Raw genomic sequence first — 6,707 nt, forward strand, 5'->3', positions numbered from 1 at the left:
GGGATGACTCAAGGAAGACTTTAAAAGGGACTGTTTAATTAGGGAGCCCTGATGGTGCAGTGATGGTGCAGTGGGTAATAGTTTGGCTGCTAACCAAAGGGAGTTGGAATCCACCAGCTGCTTCTTTCCAACCCTATACACCAGTTCTATTCTGTCCTATGAGTCGGGATGGACTCCACGGCAACTGGATACATTTTTATATATTTACATACACCCTTCATTGGTTTGCTCCTCTGGAGAACCCTGTCTAAGTGTTATTTCTTCAAAACTAAATCAGTCAGTCAAACAATCGAAATGAAAACATCTACAGAACAGTGTAGGAGGCAGCAAGAGCTCTTTTGCATTTAGTTAGAATTAGAGAGAAATGAGAACAGAAAGCGGCACTCTTGAGATCATTACAGGATGTCAGACCACGGAGTGTCTCTGACGTCTTTCATTCCTCACTGTACTTTGTACTCAGTAGACACATATCAAATACTTGCTAGTGAGAGAACAAAATTTCTGCTGGGGGTCATTTCTCAGAACCTAGTATTTCCACATTAACCTTTTTTTCGTGGAACTTCAAAACTACAGGAAGGCAACAGGCCACCCAGGGGCCGAACCTAGACTCTTCTGATCTGTAGACGCGTTATCCACTACGCCACTGGCCCACTGGTACACACAGTAACGTAGTAGTGGTTGCTGTTAGGTGCGGTTGAGTCGGTTCTAACTCAAACATACGCTATGTACAAGAGCATGAAACATTGCCGGGCCCTGTGCCATCCTCACGGTCGTTATGCTTGAACACATTGTTGCAGTCACTGGGTCAATGCATCGCGATGAGGGTCTTCCTCTTTTTCTCTGATCCTCTACTCTAACAAGCATGATGCTCTTCTCCAGGGACTGGCCCTCCTGATAGCATGTCCAAAGTATGTGAGATGAAGTCTCACCATCCTTGCTTCCAATGAGCATTCTGGCTGTACTTCCTAAAAGACAGATTTGTTTATCCTTCTCGCAGTCCGTGGTATATTTAATATTCTTCGTTAACACCATAAATCAAAGGCATCGGTATTCCTTATTCAGTGTCTACCTTTCACATGCATATGAGGTGACTGAAAACACCATGGCTTGTGTCAGGCGCACCTTAGTCCTTAAAGTGACATCTTTGCTTTTTAACACTTTGAAGAGGTCTTTTGCAGCCCATTTGCCCAGTGCAATGCATCCTTTGATTTCTTGACTGCTGCTGCCATTGGAGTTGAATGTGGATCCAAGTAAAATGAAATCCTTGACAACTTCAAGCTTTTCTATGTTTATCATGATGTTGCTTATTGGTCTAGTTGTGAGGATTTTTGTTTTCTTTATGTTGAGGCGTAATCCATACTGAATGCTGTAGCCTTTGATCTTCATCAGTGTTTCAAGACCTCTTCACATAGTAAGCAAGGTTGTGTCATCAGTATATTGCAGGTTTTTAATGAGTCTTCCTCCAATTCTGATGCTGCACTCTTCTTCATATAGTCAAACTTCTCTGATTATTTGCTCAGCATACAGACTGAATAAGTATGGTGAAAGGATACAGCGCTGACACATACCTTTCCTGACTGTAAACCACACAGTATCCTCTTGTTCTGTTCAAATGACTGTCTCTTGGTATAAGCATAGGTTCCTCATGAGCACAATTAAGTGTCCTGGCATTCCCATTCTTCACAATGTTATTCATAATTTCTTATGATCCATGAAATTGAATGCCTTTGCATAGTTAATAAAACATAGATAACTTTTGAAGAGACCAAAAACCACATGCTGATAAAACCCAGATCCAATTCTTCCTCAGATGGTGGATTGTCTATTGAAAATAAAAGGTGCCCAGCTGAACGCCATTTTACATCAGTCTCAGGCTTTGATTGGCGAAGAGTATTTGCTGCTTCCTCAGGCTGCGGACTGAGCTGGATCATCCAGTGCAACTGTGCCGACCGCCTCTGCCATTTCCCATTCATCCCGAACTCTGGCAAGTTCTGCTACAATACAGAATAATAATTAATGTAAGTAGCACCCACGAGGCCTAGTTATTGTTACCCATTGCAAAAACAGTTTGGACAAATTCTATCCTTTGCTTTAATAGGATAACTCCTGCCATTAACTCGGATTTAGCTTAGAAAAAGTGGTGTTGCTGCCCTTAAACAATTTGGATTAATCTTGGGTGTCCTTGTTAATACTTTTACCACATGGCTTCCTTCACCTTCAAGCTCCCTAGAATTTATTCACCCTCTCTCTCTGATATGGCCTGGGAACATTACCTTAATTCGTAGTGCCTGTTTATGTGATGTGGCAAAAGGTCCTCAGAGCTTCTTTTGGTTTCTTTTTGTGTTGGCCTCTTGAAGTTACCAAGAACATTTAGTGCTCCTCTCTCCACAATCTGGGATCTTGCTCAGGAGTTATCTGTTCACACTGGATGCAGGAATTTTGTTTTTTAGAGACAGGCTAGAAAATAATTACATAGGCAAGGATTTGAGTGGAAGCTAAGAATGTGAAGAGAATAAATATTACAGAATGTACCATCAAATCTTTTTCTTCTAGCATAGCACTATGATTCATCAGGCTAATCATTTAAATATTATCCCACATGCTTGATCAAAACTAAATGATAATGAAAATCCATTTTCAAATAAACAAATAAGTAAATGAAACCCAGGTTAACAACTTTCTGGTGTTCTCTGCTTTCAGCCAGGATCCATCTGACATCAGCCATGATATCCCTTGTTCCACATCCTCTTCTGGATCTGGCTTGAATTTTAGAAGTTCCCTGTCAATGAACTGCTGCAACCACTTTTAAAAGATCTTCAGCAAAATTTTACTTGAGTGTGATATTAATAATCAATAATTGCTGCTTTCTGTTGGGTCACCTTGCTTTGGAATGGGTACAAATACGGATCTCTTCCAGTCAGGTGACCAGGTAACTGTCTTCCAAATTTCTTGATTTAGGTGACATTGCATCCTAAATAAAGTGCTGCATCTTTTATGCCTATAAAAAAGAAAGTGGTGGAAGTACTCTGTTGTTCTAAAGATGACTATATGAAGCCCTTCTGTTAGCTTGCTTTCTTCAGCCATGGAGATTTCAAACCCAAGAAACCTCAGAAATGAAACAAAACAAGTTTGATTGGTTTCCTTGACTTAGTATAGTCATACAAAATAATTCCTTCCAGGGCAATGAGAAATCCATTTTTGGGTAATTTGTAAAAGATCCAAGAGAGAGTTTAGTATTTTTTAAAGTGGCTTTCAATACAATATGGTAATTAGTGGGCAGAGACAGAGATGAAGACATAGAAGTTAATGCTTGAAGTCTTCTGGGTGATCCCAACGGACTTCTATTCCAACGTCTAAAACAGTCAACTACAACTATAGATCATAGTTTCTTTACAACACACTCTGTGATACCATGTATCCTCTAATCCATGTTATTTTTTATTTTAATAAGGACCTAATAATAATCAAAGGTAACTAATTACTTTTGAAGAGACCAAACACCACACATTGGTAATATCCTGACACAATTCTTCCTCAAATGGTCTTTCATAACCATTTTTCCTAACCAGGATCTTATCAAAGATCATTCATTCTATTTGGTTGTTTCCTCAATCCCTTTTAGTCTAGGCTAGCCTCCCATCATTTTTTGTTGTTTTTGCTTTGTTTCGACATTGACTTTTTTAAAAGTCCAAGCCAATTGTCTTGTGGAATGTCCTATATTCTGGTTTTGTCTCCTTGTTTCCTCATGCTGTCTTTTAATTTATTCCTCTACTACCTCTACACTGGAAGTCTAAAGGATTAGTTACACCCTTTTGATTAATTGATTAGATTCAGGTTAAACATTTTTGGCCTGAAACTGTATACTTTATACAGTACTTACTTGGCATCAAGAGGCACTTGTCAGGATATGCCAATGGTAGTGAAAATAAAGTGGTGCTCTCAGGGTTCTTTATTTTTTTCCTTTCCAGTTGGCTTGGTAAGTTTAGCACCATACACATCTGTTACTTTCCGGTAAGCCCTTTCCTGATGGTTTTAAGATCACTAATGCTCTTTGTGTAGGTCAATATTTCTCTGGGGGTTGCATATAGTGATTGTCCTAACTCTATCACTCTTTCTACATTTGTGAGAGGTCACTCTTGTTAAGTTTGTTATCTTCTTTCCTGCTTCCCCACCCCCCACCACTGGCACTTCCCAGTTTTTCCACAGTAACCTTGGAACTCAGGTTGATTGCCTCTAAAAGGCTTGGAGAAGTTTGCACTTTCTTGTCAATTGGATGGGAAGAACGTGAATTACGCAGATTGTAATGTTTCCAGTCGTTCTCAAACTTGAGCACATATAGGAATCACTTGGAGGCCTGTTAAAACTCAGATTCCTGGGCTCCACCTCCAGAGATTCTAATCCAGTAAATCCAGGGTGGCACAGGGCTGCGGGATGTACCGCCAAAGTTTGCATTTCTAAACAGCTCCCAGGGACTTCTGGTGGTCTGTCGACCAAATTTTGAGTAGTGTCCACTGAGACAATGGAATATATAGTGGTAATGAGGAGAGATAGAGATATAAAAAAAAGAGACACTTGAAGGGAGAAACAGAAACAAAAAGAAGGGCAAAGGATGTGGTGGGGAAATACATGGAGGATATATTAAGAGAAAATGAGTAAATTTCTTATTTCCAGCTTTAACCAAGAAATGAAAAGTATTAAGACTGAGCAGAGCTGCAGCTACGAAAAAAAAATGCTGTGGGATTCTTCCAATAGAAATACAGTAAGTTTTGAGCAATCATGAAGGAATTCAAACCCTCAATCTTTTGATCTGAAGTCAGAGGCCTTATCCATTAGGCCATGTGTTCTCCCCAACCCTAACTGGTAAAATTTCACTTGTGCTATAAATGCAATATATCCATTGGGGAAAGAAATTTAATCTAATATTCAAAAATACTGTGAAGTTACAACTAGATAACCACCAAGGAGAGGAATATATTGCTATAATAATTGAAATATAGTGCTATTAACAGACAGAATGCTTTAATTGACGTAGTGCTTTATCTTTGTATGGGAATTAGGTACAAAGGCTGAACACCAAGAAGGAAATCCTTGGGTTTCTCCTGCTGCAGTAGAAAAAAAGAAAACCCCTTGCGGTGGAGTGGACTCTGACTCATAGCCACCCTATAGCTCAGAGTAGAAATGCCCCATAGGGCTCTCAAGGTGCACCTGGTGGACTTTAACCAGCAACCTTTTGGTTAGTAGGCATAGCTTTTAACCACTACTCCACCAGGGTTTCCCAGTACTAAAAAAAAGAGCGGTAACCTAGGCGAACATAGAACCCATTTGCTTTACAGATCCAGGAACTTTCACTCCCTTGACTTTCAGGTAAAGGCTGATTGTGAATTAAGCACAAAAATTTACTTCTGTGTACTCCAGATATCACACTCAAATAATTCTAGAATACAAATTCACATAAGACCAAAGGTTCCAGAAAGGAGCTAACAGCAACTAAGTTTTGTAATCTGGGAAGTCTGTTAAGGAGTGATAGCTGATTTGTCAGACCTGAGAAAGCCAAATCCTAAATCAATAGTGGGAAAAGCAAAGGGGCAACCAGATTTTCACCAGGGAACTCCGATCCCCATCCTGCATGGAACAGCCTCTTGTCTCAGGAATTGTCAGCACCAGCTACATCTGGAAACTGCCCTTCCTCCATCCTCGAAGAAGACTGGAAGGTTGTTTTCTTGAGAGAGTAAAGTATAGGACCTCTTAGCAGGAGAGGCAATTTCAAACATTTCCGTGCAGCAAGATCACCTGGAAGGTTTGTTAAAACAGATTTCTGGGCCTCAAGCTCAGAGTGTCGAATTCAGTATGTCTTGGGTGTGGCTGAGAATTTATATTTCTAACAAGTTACTACTGTCAGAGCCCTGGCTTTCAGATCTTCACCATCCAGGCAAAGATGGAATAGTTTTCTACCGCATACATAAAAAAAAAAAAAAAAAGATGCGAATTTAAAAGCCCGTTAACACAGGACTAGTAGTAAATGGTAAGCGCTCAGTGAATGCTAGCGGTTTGTCTGGGGTTCATGTTGTAAACTGAATACACAATAGAGACCGCAAGCCCCAAGGGTTCTCACTGATGAAGTGAGCGTTTTGGGAGGAGATGGCACCCGCGCTATGCCTTGAGACAAGCAGCTTGTCGCCAGGTTGAAGATGAGGCTGGTGCGCGAACGAATAGGGAGGAGGAAGGTAGAAAATCTCGAGGCTCTGCGCTGCAACGCTGGGAGTTTGATACGGAAGAGGGAGGCTTCTGGTGAACTTATAGGAAAAGTAATACTGCAAACTTTGTAGCCGTTTTTATTCCTAGTTCACTGAGGCTCTCTATCCAATAACTACCCGATTTTTCCCAAAATAGAAAAATCCCGACAAGTGGAAAGATTGAACGTTTTTGTCTGGGTTTTTTCCCTTATGGAGCATTGGTTTTAATATTTAATGTGGTCAATGCCGTATTTTTTCTCAAGGAAGCGTTAGCAAAACTGTGAACGGTGGAGACAAAAATGATCAAAGGTAATGATAAAGAAACAAATATTTTAGATCTAGAGGAAGGGGAAGGGGGATGACTCCAGATGCTATTGTACGAAGGCGAGGACCACTGTGTGTGACCTCGTGGCGCAAGGGTAGCGCGTCTGACTCCAGATCAGAAGGTTGCGTGTTCAAATCACGTCGGGGTCA

General features: G+C 40.6%; 1 non-coding gene across 1 annotated transcript; it reads left to right on the forward strand.

Annotated features, from left to right (window-relative positions):
* Window positions 1-6,635: 6,635 nt before the first annotated feature.
* On the forward strand, window positions 6,636-6,707 carry TRNAW-CCA (transfer RNA tryptophan (anticodon CCA)). The gene has a single exon. It is a non-coding gene; the product is annotated as a tRNA-Trp (tRNA).

The sequence above is a fragment of the Elephas maximus genome, chromosome 1 (genome assembly GCF_024166365.1).
Source record: "Elephas maximus indicus isolate mEleMax1 chromosome 1, mEleMax1 primary haplotype, whole genome shotgun sequence".
Taxonomy (NCBI): Eukaryota; Metazoa; Chordata; class Mammalia; order Proboscidea; family Elephantidae; genus Elephas; species Elephas maximus.